We start from the raw sequence: 21,021 nt of genomic DNA on the forward strand, positions 1-21,021 counted from the left end.
CTAGCAGAATTTATCTACTAAAATGTACTGCAGATCTTTATCTCCATTCTGCATATTTATCCTCATTTTCAGATTTGATAATTTGTTGGTATTTTGTTTCTATTATGCAATGCCAGTATGCCAGTACTTTTTTTTTTTTTTTTTTTTTTTTTTTAATGTGTGAGCTCTGATTTCTCTGCCAACAGTGTTACAATGTTTATCTGTGCTGTCTGTGACCAATGGACTCCCTGGAAAGTTTTGCCATTTTCAGAAGTGTTGACCTGAAAGCAACATCATCCAGAATGGCATCATCAGCTGGTCAGCAACTTGTGGTCAGTTCTACTTCTGATATTTTTGAAAACACTGTCCTCTACTGGTTGTGATTTTGGAATTGAATACTCAAGAATTGAATTCTCTAATTACAGTTCTCCACAGGCAGGTCAATAGTGGATGAAATACATCCATGGAGACGGAAAGCATTCATTATTTTTAACAAACATACGTGAACTAACTAGCTCTGTGACTAATATATAAAACCTCGTTAGATGGCAATAACCATCAGCAAGAACCAAGAAAAAACAAGTTAAACCATTACTATTGTTTCAGCCTCATTCACTTTGCCTCCATTGAGTGTTCCCCTTTCATCTCATTTCTAGTCTTTCTTTCTTCTCTAGAAACAGTGATCCTCCTTTGAAACTCCAGACTGGGTCATCCAGTAATAGTGCAAGGATGACCCTCTAAGGGACTTTAGCATGTTCATAACCAGACAGTAAAAACATAAAATTAGTTCTGGAAAATGATAATACAGAGACTCCAATTTTCAAACTGCTTTTTGACTGCTTCTACCGCGCATTTTTCAATACAAGAGAAAGCATAGAATAGCAAAGGGTCAGAGTTTTAAGGCTTTTAGATAAAAATCTGTAGACATGGCCACTGCCTTTCATCAAGAAATGGCCCAGGTAAGAACAGAATGCAGAACATTTCGGTAACTCCATGTCCCTATTCTGACAAGCAGAACACAGTTTAGAGTCTCTATGGGATGACAGATTTGCTAATAAGAAATTGCTGTATTTCACACATGAAGGTGCTTTTGTTTGTTATTGTCACTTCTTTGCTGCTATTATCTTTCACTTACCACCTGGATTTGGACTTAAATTGGAGAATAAATCATCAGGAGATCTTCTAATTCTGGAGTCAGTCTTTAAATCTCTCCTAGGAAGCTTTTGTGCAAATACTAAATTAAGAGCTTGGGCATTTTCATTCCCTTGTTCATTCAATGGATGGTTTCACTGCATTTTTCTAATGGCCCATCTAAACTGTAATTCTACATTTTCATGGCATACACATGGATAGAATTGGAACCAGTTTTCATCATGTGGCTGACTTTTCCTATTGATTATATTAAAGTAACAAGGCAGTCCTATTAGAGAAAAAGCTTGTATAAATACAGATCAGTTACATTTCTCCTGAATATCAAATGCTTTCCCTGATCTAATTATTTTCAACCTTTTACAGGACATCAGTTCATTATACCACCAAAAATCCAGTTTCTGGCATGAAAATTGTTTTAAGACCACTATTTCCCATTCTTTGTTAACTGAATACATTTTTCTCAGAATAAAAGTATCAGAAAAAAGTACTGGCTGCATAGGAGTCCTTTGTTAGTGCTTTTGAACTCCCTAGTTCTGGACTACAAAGAGTCCAGCGCGCTGTCTCTCACCACCATAGAACAGAAGCGCTGAGCTATGCCTTTTTTTTTTTTTTTTGGATCTTGATATACAGGATATATTACTGAGTGCCTATAAAAAGGTTTGTGAACCTTGATGGAAATCAGAGGTGAAAATGACAGTTCAAATTTCTGGTCTGGGTTTAAAAGATCCATGTTAATGTATTTTTACTTATAACAGACATTGAGAAGGAAAAAAAAAAAAAGAGCCAGCAAAGCAATGTTCATACTTATATTACATTCTTTCTCTGCTCCTGCCCTTTCCGTGAGCTGTCAAACCCAGAGCATTCTCTGAAAACTAAAGTGACTGTGGGAAGGTTACCACTACATATTATTTCTTATTAGTTATCTCCTTGGGATATTGCTAAGACACAAAGCCTATATAATTCTTTTCAGCAACAAACAATGAGTAAGGATCCGTGCTGATGTGAAGCATGTGTCATTCCCAGATTTCAAGGAAATGGCCTGTAACAGATTTTTTTTTTTTTAACACTTCCTATTTTATTTAGAATTATTTATATAAGAGTTGATCAGAAGGAAAGAAATAATATGCTGTTAATCAACTAATATTGTATTAGATTTTAGCAACTGACATTCAGATTTTACAGTTCAATAAAAAATTACGGAACTTTGAGAAAGGAAACTCTTTGTTCTATTATTTCCTGTGAAATGCTGGTGTCCCTTACATTCAGTTCCCATCATGAAACATCACCTGGTTCTAATTTCTGCCATTCATCCAAACTATTATATAACATGTGACTTCTGACAAAAAATAAAAACAGTTGTTTTGCAAAACTCCCTTTTCCATTCCTTTGAGGGACAAGGGTCTTCTTCCCCTTTATCCTGGTTCTTTCTCAAAAGACATTCACACTGAAATAATTTCTAGATCATCTCTAGCTTCTTATTCTTTACTTCCAGGTACTGACAAAGTTTGTGGTGGATTTGTAATCCATTGAACTCTGATAGGGAAAAACAATAATGAGTGTTCAAAGTGTCAGTGCTGGAAACCATACCTGATGTACAAAATAGTCATGGTAATCAGTGGTAAATGCTTCTCAATCATTCCCAATGGACTACCTGTCTACTGAGACTCCAAATCTCTTTCAGAAATAATAGAAAGACAGTCACTGTCTGTCACCATAATCATGCCCCTTCTTTAGAAGCACATGGGTGCTCTGTATGATCTACATTTTGAGACAGACACAAGTTGTAATGTCAACTTTCTCAAACTTTGGAGGAGTTTGGGTGCATGATTTGGGCTTAACTTGTAAAAGCGATAGCTCATAGACTTCCAGGTCAAGAACATTAAGGGTATTTAGTGCCTAGCTTTTGCTGGGGATTAGTGTAGCTTATCTAAAACTGTACCAGTTATTATTATTTTTACAGTATACATATGAGACTCACTTTTGATACCGCATAACATATGAGGATCACTATGAGAGATGACTGTCAACAGTCAATTAACGTATCAGTCATTGTATAAACACAGAACTGAACCCAAGGAGTTTATAACTGTGCCTGTAGAAAACCATCAGTGATGAGTCTTTAGCACAGAGATGTTTGAAAATTAATGACAGACAAATAAAGCCTTAACTGTTCAGACAGCTTAATGTTAATAAGCTTGGGTGAGAGTTTACAGTCCACTAACTCCTCCATACTAAGAGTACCTTTATGCGAGGTGTTTTTAAGGTAGAATAAGTTGCCTCACGCTGTTTCCTCACAGGGAGTTAATGCAGAGTAACCAGTGTACTGTAAATTTGCACCCCAGTTTACCATGGAATAACTTCCCTGAGTAGATAACTCTTAATACAATGTGTATAGGGAAATCAATGGCTAAAGCTCAGTAACTAGCATTGAGAGCTATTCAGGGTCTTGAAATTTTTCATTCCCTTTTTTACACCCATCTTTATTCACAGTTTCTTCTGTGAGATGAGTTCTGATTGCAGATTTGCCATATGATTATTCCTCTCAAGATCCTAATGGCTAAACAAACACACACACACACAAAAAAAAGGCATCTCCAAGAAACAAAAAACTTATGCAGCTTTGTAATTGATACTGGAAGTGCTTATCTCCTGCTCATAAACCATTGTTTCATGAAATCCAGAGGTAGAAAGACTCTCATCCTACTAAACTGATAAACACACTAGGAATGAAAATGTTATGAATAACTAAACACAATCAGTTAAAATTTGTTTGTAAACAAGTCAAAAAATAAAACATGCTTCCACAAGGTCATCAGCAGGAAGCAAGGAGTTACTAACAAAAATCAAATTCTTGGTGTGGATAATTCACAAGAAGGCATAAAATAAGGCTAAACTTGGCAGGGAGAGGGCCTGAAATCTGCCTGTAGAAAAATAACGTATGTAACCAATCTGTATTATTGTTACATTGAAATTACATTTTTAAAATGGTCACTGCATCTTTAAAGCCACAGTTGAAAAACAATTGCTCTATTTTGTACCACTTCAGGGAAACATAAGCAAACTCCCTAGAAAAGAGGCCATTAAAATGCAAATGAAAATTCCCAATCACCTGAACACTGGCTTTTCTTTTTTTTCTTTTTTTTTTTTTTTTTTCTCCGAGACCAAGATGTAAGCAAGATCAAAAGAGTGTTTGAAATGCTAGATTTCAAGAGAGGAAGCTCAAAACATAGCTACAGGTCTGGGAAAAGTTGGTACTTTAGAGTTTTAATTTTCTATAGTATAAAAGAACTAAGTATGGCAATTAATTCATCTGTGAAGGCAGGATATCTCAATGGACAGCAAACATTCCTATTGAAATAAAAACAATATTAAAAAAAAAAAAAAAACACACTGAAAACGCCATTGCTAAATGAGAATAGAAATCAATATCCTTCTTTATATGACAAATTTAAACTGTGAGGAGAATAGCAAGTGCCAGAGCCAAGGGAATAGACTTGTTTATGTAAATATGTTTTTGTACCATAACAACACCAAAGAGGTTTTTAATACTGGGAAAACAGAAAATTTCTTCAGGGATCACTTGGGCCAGGAACCCAGCGGGATAAGTGAAGATGGACTGTTTTCTCCTCCCATTCTGAGCTGTAGAGCTACCATCAAAGAAACAGAAGGTGTTTTCTTTGGGACTGCAAGATGTATTTGAGGCCTGTGCTGAGCCATGGTCATAGCATGGGATGCAGGAGTGAGAGTCTAGCTTCTGATGTAGTGTTTCAGAGAAAGCACTTCAGTCTGGGAAGGCATAGCAGGTGCAACAAACCAAGCTCACTATGTCCCTGACTATAGCAGAGTCCTACTCTATACGGTTGTCTTGATGAAAAATTATGAGGTTTGTGTTTGTGCAAAATTTCATGTTGACATTCAGAGAAAACAGTGTATCAGTGGAAGATTTTTTTTGTTGTTTGGTTAATACGATTTTGGTACCACAGATATCATATAATGTTAAATTTTCTGCTACGTGATGGCAAGACAGGAAGAAAAGCTAAATAGTAATTTTGGACAGGAACATTGCAATTATAACAACCTGTGACCAAACTGCTCCACCTGCTGAGAAAAGAAAGAAGACAAACAAGGGATAGTTATAATATATCTTTCGGTGCTATAGCAGCAAATTTAAGAATAATTAAATTTAATAAAATATTCATCCCTGTGTATAACAAATACCAGCAGAAAAAAAAATCTGGAGGAATATTAAGCAATTAGATGTGAGAAGAGGTAAGAATTCCCTGCAAAGACTGAAGAAACACCTAGGTAGGACAGATGGGTATGGTCCATAGGATTGTTGAATCCAGAGTAAACTAGCTGTATCTTCTCTTTTTAGGGTGAATATGGCCCTCTCCCATATGGACAGCATCCAGTTCAAAAAGACTTTTCCAAAAGGATCAGATTTAGCTTCCAGTTCTACATCAGAGTAGAATGGCAACTTCAAAACCAGGTTTAGAGGAAGATATATTTGTACATACAGTTCTTGCAGGGTACGTATGTACATACATGTATATATACACACACACACATACAAATCCTTGTATTTTTGAGGACTTGGACTAATGGAAGTGAATAAAAAGTTTGTGTTCATCAAAAGAACACCAAAGAAATTTCTCTGGAGAAGAAAAAAAAAAAAGATCTTCTGTCCTGAAACATTCATGAGAAAGGGAAGAGAGAGGGAGGGTAAGAAACCCATTGTTTGTCTTTACAGAATAATCACCTCCAAATGAATATATATACTAATATATACTCTCAGCTGGGGTGAGTTTTACAGTACTCTGGACCTTTTTGATTTTTTCATACCTTACTAATAATTTACTTGGCCCAGGGGTCCATTAATGTCAGTGAAATTACCCCAGACTTGAAATTCTGAATCCAGTTCCACCTCTCCTTTACACAGCTTATAATGGCTTGAGTTGATGACAGTCCTGATGAGTAAATGCTATTGCTAACCTACTTATTGTTATTAAATGTTCTCTTCATTACTCTAGTATGCATGATTTTAAAAATCAGCCTAACAGATACACTATGTTTATTGTACCCACTGCACTAAGTGTTAAGAATTAATAGGGATTTCATGATGAATAATTATTCAACTTAACAGTATTTTCCCTGTGGGGTTCTTCTTGTGAGTTATCCCATAAATAATAAAACAGGGACTGTAAACATTAATGTTGAAAGAAACTTCATTATCAGGGCTCATCAGAGAAACATTTTCCTGTCAGCTCTAACACGATGCCATAAAGTTTTCCACCTATTCAAGAAACTCCCTACCTTATACTTCATCAACTCTTTTAAGTGTTACACTACCAGAATTAGTTGTGCTGCAAATTTTGAATCTAACTATCCACCATCATGCTTAAGAACTTATATCTGAATCTCCAGTCTCATAGTCTTACTTCATTCTTGAAGAAATGACAATTACGGATGTCTTGAATCATGCAGTATGGACACAGTTGAAACACCTTGCCCCAGTAATTTTCATCAGGATGCCAAGGAAATACCTGCACAATATTATAATTGAAGTAAATGAGTGAGCAATACTTTTCAAAATAAGCTAGCTACAGGAATGTGTTGTTACAACCACTATACACTTTTAAATAATGATCATTAATAAATGTGTATTCTGTATCCTTTCAGACAGTACATCTAATAAACAAGACATCACCAGCTGATAACATAAAACTCTTGATTAACATATTGTAGCTCTAGCTTAATTCAATAGTAGACTTTATTTAACAGTTACCTTTTGTTTCAAGAAGAAACTTTAGAGAAAACAAGAACAGTTTCAAAACAGTGTTTCCATGCAGTTATTCTCTAGAAAATTCAGAGAGCGTTTGAAGCTTTAAGATAAATAAACATTTGTATTTCATTATATCTTTTGCTATTATGTGCCTTTGAGGCAAAAAAGAAAACACCCTGATATTCTGTTTTATACATTGTTATCAGGAGCAAGAGTTTGAATTATTCTGTTTCCTGCTAGAAGACAACTTGTTATTTGTTCTTGCTTTTTAAAAAAATACGACTGGCATGTTTAAAGAAGGAGGGATTGGAGAGCTGTCTAAAAACTGCAATACTGATCTCCTATATAACATTTACATTTACAAAAAATACACAGTTGAATTCTAGTCTCATTCAAAAGAAAGCAAATCCCCAATCAACTTTGGTTGGAATTCAAGGTGGTCCTGTTATACATCCTGAAATCTTAAAAAAAAATGATAGTTTAATTCTATGGTTTCATTGCATTTTGATGCTTATACAATCTAAGCATCTGAAGATATTCCTCTTTCATAAAATAAGTTAGATGCTGCCAAACTATCTCAGAAACGTATTATTCAAATATGTTCACCAGACTGAAAAAATAAAGCGGTTATAGGAAAAGAAATGGTATAATATGAAATAACTTGCTCTAACCAGTTCCAGCAAAGGCTTCAATGTCCAAATGTACTGACTACAGAAACAATACCGTTTATTCTGAGGCAATGTCATGTTCATGCATACATTTCTGTTATTTTCTTAGAAACCTTTACAATTGTTTATGAAGATACATTTGTTGCAGATAAATATGTCATTTAACACTGAACATTTAAGCCTTTGCAGGAATTTACTTGAAAAATCATCCAACAATTACAATATTGCTTTAGAATATGTTTATTTCAAAATCCTCACAGAGAGTAGCACTAAATGTATCTCAGTGTTTACATTGCAACAGATAAAAATCACTACAGACATCAGCATCAACATTCATTCCTCCAACAGAGCCATGAAACCCTGTCATATCTTGCATACAAATCCCATAAAGTTGATTAGTTAAAATGTTTAAAATATTTAAAATATTTTTTCAAATCCTTCCACATATACAGGCATGCTTTTATGTGCATACATATAAAAGTGGGGCAGGTCTATATGCTTCAAAACACTTTCTTGGAAGGATGGAGGTAAAGACAAAAATCTTAGAAGTTCTCCCTAAAATTCTGAATATGGAAGCATTTCCAAGCAACTAAACTGAATTGTCTTCTACCATAAAAAAACTCTTCATGTCTAGGAAGATCAAAACTGCAGAAGAGGATAGGTATTTTTATATAGTCAGAAGGAAGTAAAATTGAGTTTGTAGTCACATTCTTTAACCTGTCTTTTACCCAAATTTTGTTGCTTAACTTTGTAATTTAAAATGTAGTATTTAAAATCTGGTGGTTTGATGTAACAAATGTGAATGTTTATTAATTTCATCAGGAAGTGATTTGGAGTGAAAGCACAGATAAAGAATAACAGAAAAAAATTATCCCTTCCTCAAATACAGGGTTGCAACATTGTCTCCAGGAGGCATTTTAGAGTAATTTGTATGGTTATGAAGGACATATGGCTGGCTAAAAGATATTCATTAAATGTGTCCATACTTATCCAAACTAGCTCAAGCAGGCAGTACTGAAATCCGCACAGCATGTAATCAAAATGTGTTCTGTGTGAACATTTCTATTTGGACAACTCCCTCATTGCTACTCTCATTGTGACAGTCCTTAAATCCTTCATTCCATAGGCACTAGATTTTATTTTACTAATGTCTCCTGCTGTTTTGTGAAACTCAAACCTCAGAGCACCTCTGACTTACTTTCAGGCAGATTTCCATGCAATACATTTACCATTTAAACAGTTGCTACAGAAACCTACTCCTCTGAACAAGATTTTAAATCTTAGTCTAAGCTTGAAAGCACATTCATCACATGCAGATCCTTCCTAACACACTACTGTTATTTAAGCCTAGTGTCTCAGCTAGGAAGCACTACTTCCAATACATCTCTAAGTTACTTCCTGTACATCTTGAACTTCTTTACAATTTGCAGTTTTAATTTCTCTCATTGCTTCTTTTATTTCTTATCCTAGCCTCAAGCTTCTGATGACTCATTTTCACCTCGCTTGCTCTTTGGGGTGACTGTTATTTATGGCAAAACCAAATACGCTCTTCAAACTTTTTTGGTAAGACTTTTGTAAAAACAAAACAAAACAAAATTCAAAACCAAACCAAACCAAACCAAACAAAAACTGAACCTGCTCCTCTAGGAAAAAATACAAAAACACCCTGCCAAAACACTCCCCACCACCGGCCAAAAAAAAAAAAAAAAAACAACATGGCCAAGCATATTTCTAGAAGCAGAATAACTAATGCGACAGTCAAACATGCAAGCCTGCAAAAATATGCAATCAAAGAACTAAGTATGGATATGTTTTTGTGGAAGGAAAGAACACCAGAAGAATTTTAAACCTCATTTCAAGGTAGCTTTTTTTTGTCCTTGATGCCCCTTTCTGCTACTGCCCTACCAGTAACTTTCATATTTCATAATACTGCACAGTGTCTTTTCTGCAGAGTCAGTTTCAAGCTCTTAATAGATTGTCTTGAGAAGACAGCACACTGAGGACCACAGCCTTAACGTATAGCATAACAGTCTCCTGTGTGAAAATATTAACTATGTAATAATATACAGCAAGGTGGCAAGATGGTCAGATTAATAACTCTAAGAAACACTAAAATATATCAAATAAGCAAGGAACCTTTTTTTCTTCATAAATAAAAAAAACCATCAGTTTCACAGATTTTAGGACAAAAGTGAATATAAGCATTTACCCCTGTAGCCTCAAATCATCTGCGCAGATTTTTTTTTAATTATTTTTCTAAAGCTAATATAACACTGTGGATATTCTTAACATCTGGTATAGTGGGGATATCAACTGAAAGCTCAGTGTGTGAATCTGAAATGCACTAGGACACACAGAGCACCACTTATAATATTTGTATTTCTTCTGCTATTAATCTAGAAACAATAAAACTCCTGTTGGCTACCTTATCAGAGATGTGGACAAACTAAAGAAAGGATCAAGATCATCTCTGGTAAAAACAGGATGAACATCCCTGTGCTTTAATGTAAATGCTCAGCATTTCTAGCTCAATACAAAATGACTCATGAATTCCAGTAGAGCATCTGGTCCTTGGAGGATAACTTTTCCTTTCCACCTATATAATTCGGAACATACACTGTGTAGTCTATACGACTAGTTCTTCAGTGTGAAGTCTAATGCAAAAGATGTAAAGTTGCCATATACTGAAAATATTGATTGTGATAGGAAGCTATTTATTTATATGCAAAATCAGTTTAGGTTAGGAAACTCAGAGAAATTAAACATACACTTACCGTTGGGTGTAAGTTTGTTCAAATTAATTTCTTTAACTGGTAAGATTTACAAAATAACTGAAGGGGACTAGTCACAGAATCCAAAGGAATGATGCTTAACACTTGTAAAACCAAAGCAGAAGACTGAAAATGCAGTTGATGAGATAGAGTTCAGAGAGTAGTCTAGCAACTAATCCAGAATTTCCATCTCCTAATCTCAGGTTGTTTATGAGTAACAAGATCAGAAAAATCAATCAAAACTCATTCATTTGATGAATTATTTTTGTTATCATTCACTTGTGTGTTTACTTGTGTATCTCAAGAAATGCAGTCTGTCTGGATATATAATTTTCAGGTACTATTAATATCTAAGCTTTGGTAAACTGAAGATTTTCTCTTTAGTAATAGGAGAAGTGAGGCTAAATGCAACGGAAGTATGATGCTTTTATCCCTTACTCAAATAGATTGACTTGAGTTTAAGGTGTACTAATAATATCAGAGTGAATGGTAGCAAAGTTGCAATGAGAAAGAAAAGTTAATTTTATTATGTTAAGCAGACATAGCTAGAAATGCAAAAAAAAAAAAAAAAAAACAAATCGCATCTGGCCTTCGTCAGAATTCTGTAGTATGTGCCAGTTCACGCTATCCTGACTTGTGAAGGTTTTCATCACCTTTGCCAAAAGCAACCCTCTAGTCATTCATTTTGGCTGACATGACAATTTTTACCATGTACAGAGGGAAGATTCAAGGTGGTAGATGTAAATAATTTATGAACCCTATTCAGTATGTCGTTACTCATGGGAGTAACTGAACTAGCTTTCATACTTCTACTTGCTTCAGTAATTACAAGTAAAGAGTTCATAGTCTGATCCATTGTTTATCATTCTCTTAATACAAAGGACAATACAAAGGGCAATCCAATAAATCTTATTCTTGTCATTTTGTATTCCACATAGTGATGGACCTAGCATGTATGTTTGACATAATCCTGATAATATAGTTCATTATTATTACCGATGAACTTTTTCTTTGCTATTTTTCTTTCTGACATGTATCCTGAGCACAACAGAGATAAAAAATTTGTTCTAAAATTAGTCCCAGCTATCACAAGAGGCAAAACAAAATGGTCATACAAATTAAAATGGTCACCTATTGCAGATGCCAAATTCCTTAATAAGTTTCATTCCACCCTTGCAAAAATAAAAGTTCCTTTGGAATAATGGTGAATACATGCATCCTGTATTCTGCTTTATTAGGTATGAAACAGTTTTAAAACATGTAGAAAAACTACATTCAGAACATCCAAAAGAGTCCTATTCTTTTATATTTTGACTTTCTACAGAAAGCAGTGAATATTTTTTCTGCCCTGACTTTAGAAATCACAGAGTTTCTGCAGAGTTTAAGAATTCTCTTTGGTATAAAAGGGAAGCAGTGGGTTTTACTCTGGACCCAACGGGATTTTCTGTGCAGAGAAGTGAATATGTGCTGAAACAGTGTGTCAATGGCTTCAAATACTGAAGTGAGGTGTGCTATAAAATGGGAGGGGTAGAGGGAGAGGGGGTAATTGGGAAGATCCCAGAAGGGCAAAGTCCTATTCACAAATGGTTGAAATTCATCAGAACGAAAAAGCAAAATTGGTGTTCAGGTGACAAGAGACACAGGAAAAGTCACACGCCAACTCTAGGACATGAACAGAGCAGCTTGAAAGCTCTCACTGTCGGCTACCTGGAGAGTTCTTAAAGACATGTTCATGGCTTGTTATCTATGGCAAAAGAGCTGGAGGGAAGAAAAAGAAAAGGTTTATGATTCAGGGTTAAAAATTTATCTGAAAACCTTTCCACCCTTGACTACTATTGAATAGAAAAACTGGGTTTTATGAGAAAAAGGAGAAATATCTAGTCTATGTTAGTATGTATATACATAGTATATGTATATATAAACACAAATGTGTATATATACATACACACATATATAACTATATATGCATATACATGTATGTTTATTTACATATGTACATATAATGCATGCATTTTAATGCAAGTAAGTATTTGTTTGTGCCTTTCCCTTAGAGGTTCTAGAATGGTTTCTGTGTATGTCTTCTGGGGACTGCACCTCTGGCAAACATCTGTAATTGCACCAACCTCCACTAAAGAGTTATTAAATTGACTTGAATGTTCTAGGATTAATGTATAATCATGACTGCATGTAGAATTTAACCCAAAAGTTGATTGTTACGCTCATGTGTAGGATAGTGAAATAATGGGACCTCCTACTGACAAACAAATATGTCTTGGAGCTCAAAGTTTACTCAAGTAAAATAACAAAAATGAGTCCTCCCAGTCCATGAATTCACACTTCTATGACCCACCATGCTCCCTAACCTGTAAGACAGTAGGGAAATTGAATAATATCTGTGATAACTGCTTCTGCTATAAATTTACAGCATAGGTTACTTTCATTCAGAGTGTCTTTTCTACCCAGAAGTGTTTCTTTGCTTTAATGATATTGTTGCATACAACATAGCTTAAAGATGTCAGTGAGGTAAAGTTTACTGAGAGTTAAAATGGCTTTCTTTGGTTCAGCTGAAAAAATAAATTTTGGGATATTAAGAAGTTCTGTACCCAAAAGCTTACTTGCTTTTATCAGTTACCTCAATCAGTCTAGCTAAAAACATCACTTCTTGTTCCAAATTTTGCCTTCATCTTGCTAATGGATTGTTTCCCTAAGATAAATCTGATTTTCCTCTGCCTGTCAGTAGGAAGGCAGTTGAGTCCACAGGAAGGAAGTAAAGCATTCAGAGAGCCCCTGGTGGGACCCAGGCCCATGCACAAGGAGCATGAAGCAGCGTTCTGGGCATTTCTCCAGCTCTGCCCGGCTGAGGCTCAAATGGGACCTAAGCAATAGCTATGGGAAATCAGTTCTCGCTAATTTTATTCCACCTTTGGAGGTGAGATACCAATACTCTTCTCACAGGTCCTGCAGAGGATTGTGAAGATGTTATGGCATCTAACCTAACCGGTTAACCTAACGAACCACAAGTATCAAGGCAAGCTGCGGGGTGAGGGGTTTGAGAGCTACCCTGCAGAGAATAACTTGGCCATACTGGTGGATTAAAAGCTGGACATAAGACAGTAATGTTCTCTCACAGTCCCGAAAGCCAAGCATATCCTGTGTTGTGTGAAAGGAAGCATGGCCAGCAGGCCAAAGGAGGTGATTTTGCTCCTCTACTCCTCTCTGGTGAGGCCCCACTTGGAGTACTGCATCAAGCTCTGGAGCGCTCAGCACAGGAAAGACATGGACCTGTTAGATAGGGCTAGGAGGAGGCCACAGAAATGACCAGAGGACAGCAATACCTCTCCTATGAGGACAGGCTGAGAGAGTTGGGGTTGTTCCGCCTGAGAAGAGAAAGCTCCGAGGAGATCTTTTGGTACTTAAAGGAGTCTTATAAGAAAGATGGGGACAAACTTTTTAGTAGGGTTTGTAGCAATAGGGCTAGGGGTAATAGTTTTAAACTTAAAGAAGTTAGATTCAGGCTACACATGAAGACGGTACATGCCCTATCCTGGGGAAACATTCAAGGCCAGGCTGGATGGGGCTCTGAGCAACTTGATCTAGTTGAAGATGTCCCTTCTTATTGCAGGGGCATTGGACTAGATGACCTTAGAAGATTCCTTCCAACCCATACCATTCTATGCTTCTATGATTCTGACTGAGAGGAGGCTCTGAGAAGTCAAATTTCAGACAAAGGATAAGAATTCATGGGTCTGAGAAAGAGAACATATATGCCAATCTACTTAACTGAGAGTGAACAGGGATCAAAAGAGATTCTGTATTATTTAACCAAATTCTTCAGGACTGTAGAAGAAAATTTGTCTCATTTTCTTGATCTCAATTATTTTCTCCTGTTTCTGATCACTGGATGGTATTGCTCAGTTTCTTCCCTTTTATGAGGAGGAGGGACAAATAGCTGCTTGGTAACTGATCTCTTTGATACTATGTTTGCAGCGTGAGTATTACACTACCTCTGCCTTTTTTCTTATGTGAGCACCTCAGCTAATTCAGGAGTGACACTTTAATAGTTATACATTGTTAAATGTACCTTTCAAACTCAGAATGAGCTCTGTTGTTTTCAGCTAAACAATTTGTCATACAAGTCAGGTAATGTGCATAAAAGGGTACAGTTCAACCCTACAGAGGGACTGCTCTGTCACATCTAAGCAGAATGTGTTTAAATGAATGAATTAATCAGGGTTTTCCATTTCTATCTGCTCTAATTTCCCTCCATAAATCATCTTCATTTATTGCCTCCTTAATTGCCAAGCTATGACCTCGTGTTTTGTAACCTCTTCTTTTATCTCTTTATAAGCCTAAATGATTTGCACATATCATCTTTAATTGACACCTGAGTGTGACATCAGCAAATGGAGAGGAAATTGACTACTGAGAACAGCACAATGTCCTCGCCATTCCAGCTATTATTTTTCAGAAAAGCACAGATAACATTTGGGATTTTTTAGGTATCTTTGGCAGGATGTCTTTGGGTAGAGAGAATTCTGAATTCAACTAATGAGAAAACCAGACCATTTCTTAAATCAACAGCAAAGCAACTAGAATCTATTGTACACCTTGATGTCAATCACCAGTAAATTCACACAAAGGTACATGGCCACAATGGCACAAATCAGGGTTTTATAGTCCTCAAGGACCTGGGATATATTTTGTATCCTTAACCTGGGATTGTCAAGTATGATATATTGCCAAATTTCATACCGAGTTTTCAGAGTATAAATAATCACATAGTTGTAGCAGCAGAAGCTGTGTCAAATTGGGGGGGAGGAAAGAGGTGAGGAAAGGGGGGAAAAGTGCTTGAAAAATCTTTATCCCCTTTCCTAATTGCTGTTTGTCCATTATAATATCATGCACATTTTGATCAAAACAGATCTAGACACAAACGTTTTCAAAATAATTTTGACAGGTGCTGTGTTGAATGCATTCAAGTCAGAGATTGGCAGGTTGAAGTCATTGGTCTCCCAAAATGTCAGGATCAAGAAGCAAAAAAAAAAAAAAGATGTTGAACAATTTTGCTTCTCATGCTAGGAACCAGCTATGAAGCTATAGCCATGTATCTTCAGTGGATATTTATTGTTCATGGAAATTTGCTTTTGTTATTACTATATTTTGGCAGGTTTTCAAGCAAAACAGGGCTACACTCTACAATGTACTGCTGTATAAGATATCATCACACTGCACCATGTATTCTCAATGTACTGCAGGCATTTCAGACCTTGCAAATTAACTCAACATTTTGCTGACTTGTTATGGAGTAGTATGTCTAATATTTCCTGCTCCAATGTAACATCCGAATGAGAAAAACAGGGAGAAGAAACTAATTTCTCCAGTAGCATCTTGGGTTATAAATAGTTTCAAATATACTATGTAAGTCCTAGGTGCTATCAGGATAATTATATAAGTAAGCAAAGGAGATTATTCTTTATTGAACTGATATTTAGGTTACTTTTTTTTTTTTTTTTTAGCAAACATAAAGGGTTAGAGTTTTGTTGTTTTGGGGGGGCTGGTTTGTTTTTGGTTTTGATTTTGTTTTGTTTACAGCTATGTATTTTTCATCATTTCACAGAATCAATTTCAGTATGCAAAACAAACTGGACAGGAGTTCCCTCTGCTTGCAAACCGGCAATTTATTTTGAGTTGCAGCCAGATGAAATAATTGATCCAATGAAATAGGTAATAAATGCCTACATGAATGAAAATCATTCCACATGAAGAAGATCATAGAAGTGTTGGTTAATAGAATGGGTGTTTGTTTCTGAAACATGGATGTATAACCTTTCAACTTGCTCTTTCTGCTTAACATAAAAGTGTTTATGGAAGACATTATTATTCCCTCTTTGACTAAGTTGTTCCAATAGATAACACAACAGAACATTTTTAGTTAAACTCTGATCTAGATTATTGTTAGCCTTGATAGTTAGTGACATAAACATAAACTCATAAACTCAAAAACACTAAACCAACAATTTGATCCCACTGCTGGCAAAAGACTAGGAACAGAACTCTTGGTAAATTTCCTGAGCAAATGTGTGTCTAGCTTCAATAATTGTGCACATATAGATCTGATTCTGTATCCCTTCACCTAAAAACAGATGTAAAGTCATGCTATGTACATTGAGAAGCTTTAAGTTCAAATGACTAATATAAAAAATTGCAATCTCATACAAATAATAATTGGTTTTGCTGTCTTACAGCATTTGCTTCCCCTGTATCACCTTCAAATTTGTTGTAGTTTCCTTGTGTATAGCCCACAACCTGAATGGGATGTGCATGTATTTTTCAAAATCCAAAGTCAGCTTCCAGGGTGTCATTGTTCAGTGTAGGGCAACAATAAAATGTGGCAGAAGCTCTCTACTAGCGCCTGCTCTCCCCACTATGGAAAGGGAAAAGAAAGAAAAGGGAGACAGACTTAGAAGTTGGACAGTTAAAAAAAAACCAAACTAAACCTAACCTAGCCAAACCAAATCCTCAGTACATTTGCAGATGACACCAAGTTGGGTGGGAGTGTTGATCTGCTTGAGAGTAGGAAGACCATACAGAGGGACTGGGACCAGTGGGATCAATGGACTGAGGCCAATTGTATGAGATTCAACAAGGCCAAGTGCCAGGTCCTGCACTTGTGTCACAACAACCCCAGGCAGTGTTACAGGCTCGGGGAACAGTGGCTGGAAAGCGGCCTGGTGGAAAAGGACCTGGGGATGCTGGTCGACAGCCAGATGAACATGAGCCAGCAGTGTGTCCAGGTGACCAAAAAGACCAACCGCATCCTGACTTGCATCAGGAACAGTGTGGCCAGCAAGACCAGGGAAGCGATCATCCCCCATACTTCACACTGGTGAGGCCCAGCCTCAAATCCTGTGTCCAGTTTTGGGACCTTCGTGAAAAGAAAGACATTGAGGTGCTGTAGAGAATTCAAAGAAGGGCAACGAACCCGGTGAGGAGTCTGGAGCACAAGTCTGATGAGAAGTGGCTGAGGGAGCTGGGGCTGTATAACCTGGAGAAAAGGAGGCTGAGGGGAGACCTTATTGCTCTCTACAACTACCTGAAAGGAGGTTGTAACATGGACGGTATTGGGCTCTTCTCCCAAGTAACAAGTGATAGGATGAGAGGAAATAGCTTCAAGTTGCAACAGGAGAGGTTTAGATTGGATATTAGGAAAAAATTCTTCACAGAAAGGATAGCCAAAGACTGGAACAGGCTGCCCAGGGAAGTTGTTGAGTCACTATCCTTGGAAGAGGTATAGATGAGGAACTTAAGGACGTGGTTTAGTGCTGGAGTTAGGTTATGGGTGAACTCAATGATCTTAAGGGTCTCTTCCAACCAAAATTATTCTATGCTTGTTCAGACACTAGCCATAGACCAAGGAATGAGACTCCCGTGATCTCTCAGCTTTATAACGTGTATGGCATGGAATACTTCACTGGTCAATTTGGGTCACCTGTTCTGTCCACCACTCCCTGCAAGTATGACCCTTTCACAACCCCTCACTTGTGCAACATGAGCTCTATCAGTTGCAATGGCTGCTCTAGCAGTAAAATGTAAACCTGGGCCTTTCTGCATACCATTCCCACCAGTAGCTCAGTAAAACTGTGAACATGGGATATTATCAACTCTGGAGTAAACATTGTCTGAAAAACATGCAGCCAACTTCAGAAAAAAAACAGTTGCTTAGAAGAACTTAGCTGAAAGGAAAATCCGCTAAAAGAGAATTTGTCAAAACCAGGACACAGGAAATATTGACTCGTTGTTTAACATTTATAAAACAACAAGCAAAGCTATTGCAAAGAACATGAAAGAAACAGACATTAAATTTGTTTGGTAGTATGATAGTTTGATTTGCATACACCACCCAATCTGAGATCATTCCTTAGTTGCTGAGATTTCTGGAAACATTGAAAATAAAACAAAAAGAGCCTTAGGGAAGTAATTTTTTGCAGCTCAGCTGTCCCAATTAAAGTCCAGATAGTTCTGTATGAGCCTAAGAGAAAATTTTTGCTCTTTCCAAGGAAAAAAACAAAGAGATATCTAGCCCTAGATTATGTTCTTGGTCTGCCTAGCATCATCTCTTTAACAATTATCAACTGATCTCTCAAGTTTCTCACACAACCTATCAAATGATCAGTTTTCAGTTGCATTGATTTTAGCATTCTAATTTTTTCTATTCAAATTGCCTTAGTTGCTTAATATTATACTTAACTAATAACTTGATAAAAACATTCAGATGACATAAGGGTCTTCAGTTAGGAAGAAAGCATAATGTGTTGTATGAAATTTTACGTTACTGACAGTCAGTCTGTACAGTTCTTTCCCTGATTTGTCTTAGGTACAGTAGTACTTCCTTACTAAAGGTTACACAGCTTTTAAAAATCAAATTAGAGCAGGTATTTTTTTCTTCATAATAAAGTTTTGGCAGCATACCTTGACTGTTGGTTTTCTTGGCTTTAGACACATCTCTGTCTGTATTTCTTTCCTTTCCACCATTAAACCAGTAACTCAGATAAATGTAGGCACTTCATTCAGGTCTACTCTACCTATCTGAAGCCCATGGAGGCAGCAGATACTTTCAGAGTCTCAGCTGCTAAGCTTCTCCTAACCTAAGTTAAAAGAAGCCTGCATTCTGGAGCTGATCTGCCATTGTTGGTGATCTTCCTTTTTTGGCTCTCAAACTGATGCAAGTCCTTTAGTGAAAGCAGTGCAGCAGGTGACTGGAGGCAAAGCACTGCAATCTGGGTGGAGATCCCTAGAAAGTTTCAAGATGGAAAAATGTCTGAAGTCTACATTGTTAAATTAAAAAGTTAATAAGACTGAAGTCCTTCGGTGCTTTAAAAAAATATCCCTCTACATTACACTGATCTCAGCTGGGTTACCTCAGGATGTGGCCATAAAATATCAGGCATGTTTAAGAGCAGAACAACTCACCTTTAACTTCGCTGTTTACATCTGAGGGAAATTAATCTACCCACTGTGCCAGATAAACAGCTAGGAGCCCGAAGAAGTCAGAACAGTAACTGACAGAAGACCTAGAGGAGATACAAGAGTAGTTTTCAGGGCATAACCTATCTGTTTAATTTCTTTTTCTTTTTGTTCATTGTCCCTGGTCATTCAGATCTCTCATATTTACAGGACAATGTACTCTGTAAATTAAAGTTTACTTCCTTGCCTCCTTAAGACACAACAAACAAGGGCTCAATCACCTTCACACAGACTAGTCTATTTGGCCAAGAAGAAGTGATTTGATTCATAAAATCATAGTAGACTTACTAGAAATCCACTGCATCAAAGTCAAACCAAACTGATTACTTGAAGTGCTTTTACCTAAAAGCATACAGAACAGTAGGTAAAGCAAGGGAGGGTGAAATAATTAGATCACTAAATACTAGATTACCTGGAAACTGAGAGCAAGCAATCTAAGGATGAAGAGAAGGAAAGAGAGATGGAGAAAGCAGGTATTTTGACTGAACGTGGAAACCAAATACAAACATGGGGATTCAGAGAGTCATGCCTGCTTAAATGTTAAGAATTATCAATGACAGAGATAAAGTTCTGAGAAGCAGAGTCACATGCAACTGTTTTCTCACTGCTATTTACTGTCAAATCTGCTCAATAACAGAGGAAGGCAAGGACTAATTATGCTAATGAGCTCAAGGTGATCATATCAGTTAGAAAGCTACTAAAACCCAATAGTTTAAAACTTCTCTTTTTAAAATACTGGAATTGATATTGAGCAAAATTATTATGCTGCTGCTAAGTTTTTATGCACTTTTATTAGCACTTCCTTTCACAGAGTCTGGGCATTTGAGTATTAATGTATTTCAGCGAAGCTGGAGGCAGGAACACCTTTATTTCTTGTATGCATCCTAAAGCTAAAAACAAGGGATAAACTACAAATTCAGGTAATGGTACTTATAGCAGCAGTTAAAGAGCTCTAGTCTCTTCTAAATTGTGTTGTGCCAAGAGGAATTTTTACCATAGCATCATAATGATTTCTGTTTTTACAGACTCATAAAATGTAGGTACTGTCATTAATAATTACTGGCAGATCTAATTACAATTCTGTAGTTAAATATAGAGCTTATTTACATTAAGAGAAGTGAGTAAGAGTATAATTTTACCTGTGTTGAGGTTTCGATTGCGGGGTGACAATAAAACCGAGGCAGATGTAGTCTTAACCCCTCTCCCCGCCCTTCCCCTTTCAGCCCCTCCGTCTCCCCCTTCCCACTAAGGGACAGGTGATAGGGAGGGAAAGAAGGACAGAGAGAAGAGAGCCAGAAAAATTAAAAATGTTTTACTAATGCTACCAATAAAATAGAGAAAATAATACAAAATATACAAAACCAACCTTGAAAGTCTCAGCAACTGCTCTGGCAGATGAGGGGCTGGCACCCAAAGTCCTGGACTGGACTCTGCAACAAACCGGAGCTGGATTCAGTCTGTCACCAAGCCTCAGTTTGCAGGGACAACTAGCAAGGTCCTCTCCTAATGTTGGCCATAAGGAAAAAAGGGATGAGATCCTTGTGATCTCCCACTTTTATATGAAGTATTCATGTGAATGGGATGTTATACTCCATTAGTCAGTTTCTGGTCACCTGTTTCTTGTTGCCCCTCTCTCAATCCATCC

The sequence above is a fragment of the Streptopelia decaocto genome (assembly GCF_964273445.1).
Source record: "Streptopelia decaocto genome assembly, chromosome: Z".
NCBI lineage: Eukaryota > Metazoa > Chordata > Aves > Columbiformes > Columbidae > Streptopelia > Streptopelia decaocto.